Raw genomic sequence first — 2,266 nt, forward strand, 5'->3', positions numbered from 1 at the left:
TCCTTTTGATCATCGCATTCCACACCCAGCCCCCTCAGCCCCCCCAGCCCCCTCAGCCCCCCAACCCCCTAGCCCCCCAGCCCCCCAGCCTCCCTAGCCCCCTAACCATCCCAGCCTCCCAGCCCCCTAGCCCCCTAGCCCCCAAGGCCCCCAGCCCCCTAGCCCCCCCAGCCCCTCAGCCCCCCAGCCCCCCAGCTCCCCAGCCCCCAAGCCCTTCAGCCCCCAAGCCCCTACCCTAGCCCTCCTCAATGCTGAAGTCAGCTGATATAGAGCATTCTAATGGCAGTTGAAGGAACATGTGAACGACTTTCCAAATCCTTTTTTTTTTCTTAGCTTCCCTACATTTACTTCGCTTTCCAACAGACAAACAGCCGTAGGTAATGAGGACGATAAATCTCGGTGGAAAAATCGAGTACTTCCTTTGCTGGTTGTATTTTCTTTGTTTGTTCTTGTTGTTTGTGTTTGTTTTTTTCCCCAATCATTACTGCTCGTTTCTTTATATTTTCTATTTCTCTTCTTGTTTCTTTATATTTTCTATTTCTCTTCTTGTCTCTGTTTATTTTCTATCTGTTCTTGTCTCTGTTTTTATATTCTCCATCATCTTTGTCTATTTTTTTTTGTCTCTGTTAATATAAATATTGTTCACGTTTATATATATATATATATATATATATATATATATATATATATATATATATATATATATATATATATAAGTGTTATTTTTTCCCCCAAAATACCCACAATTCCTTGATCTCAATCCTTTCTGCCATGTGTTCATTCGGTTCAAAAGAGAGAGAAGAAAAGGTATACAAGCGGAATGTGTTCAATTACCATAAACCTCCTGTCCTGCACCCACCTTTCAACTCCCCCCCCCCTCCACCGTCCCCCACTGCAACCTTGCAACCCTAGCGTGCAGAAAATTCTCTCGATTCCCAATCCCTCCCCGGTATTTATATCAAACTTCATCATCACTATACTTTTACATCATATCATCATCATATCAAACATTCTTCCTATACTTCCCCATCATTATCAAATCTCTTCCACTAATTCGACGCCCTACATCTACATTACGCCCACTCCCAAAAAATCACCAAAGAGCGGAGATTAATTAAGTCTAAAGAAACTTCCCTCAAACGCTACCAAAAAATCACCAAAGAGCGAAGGTTAAATAACTCTATAAAAAAAACTTCCCTCAAACGCTAAACACTTGAAGCGAAAAATCCTAGCATAGGAGAGTCCCTCAAACGCTAAACACTTAAAGCGAAAAAAAATCCGAGCCTAGGAGCAGCATGGCCCCGAAACATAACATTCACTCAAACAACGAATCAATGGGAAATAAATGCCAACACTTCGAACGAACGAACGAACGACCGTTGGCAAGCTCGTCCACATTCCATTCCAAAGGGCGAGCGAGCGGCAGTAGCAGCAAGCGAGGTAACCGAGTCAGCAAAGGGGGAAAAAAGTAGCGTGTGTGTATGTGTGTGTGTGTGTGTGTGTGTGTGTGTGTGTATGAGAAACTCCCCTTCCTTTTTTGTAACACTCTCTTTCTCTTTCTCTTTCTCTCTCTCTATCTCTCTCTCTCTCTCTCTCTCTCTCTCTCTCTCTCTCTCTCTCTCTCTCTCTCTCTCTCTCTCTCTCTCTCTCTCTCTCTCTCTCGTTCTTACTTCCCTTTTTCCCTCCTCTTTCCTCTGAGTCTCTCTCTCTCATTCCCTCTCATTCTCAATGCTTTTTTCTTGTTCCACCCCCCTCACCATCCCTCTCTTCCTCTCCCCTCCTCCACTTTCCCCCTTTCCTCTCCCCTCCCTCCCTCTTTCTACTCCTTCTCCCCCCTCCCCCTCCCCCTCCCTTGTTTTCTTAAGGAGGGGCCGCATCACACCTTGGCCCCTCCTCCCCTCCTCCCCCTCTTCCCCCCATTAGGCCCTCCTCCTACGTCAACAACACCCATTTTTTATGAGTCCCTTTTGAAATCTGTTGCGAAGTACTCCCGGCTCTTACAACACGCGTACTGCTGCTGCTGCGTCTGTCTGTCTGAAGCTGTATGAAGAGGGGGGGAAGGGCGAGGTGGAGGGGGGGTATAGTTGAAGGGGAGGGGGGGTTGGCATAGTTAATAGGGGAGGTGGGGGAGGGGCTTGTGATGGGTAAAGGGGTGGTGGGGCAGTCAGAAAAGTGGTTTGGGAGGGGGGAGGGGGGTATGTGAAGGGAAGGGGAAGAGAGGGGGGGGGGCTTGTGGTGGTGGGGGGGGGCATTCAAAAAGGTGGGT

Source organism: Penaeus japonicus, unplaced genomic scaffold, assembly GCF_977035675.1.
Source record: "Penaeus japonicus unplaced genomic scaffold, GWHDUDI00000001_assembly GWHDUDI00000028, whole genome shotgun sequence".
In the NCBI taxonomy this organism is placed as follows: domain Eukaryota; kingdom Metazoa; phylum Arthropoda; class Malacostraca; order Decapoda; family Penaeidae; genus Penaeus; species Penaeus japonicus.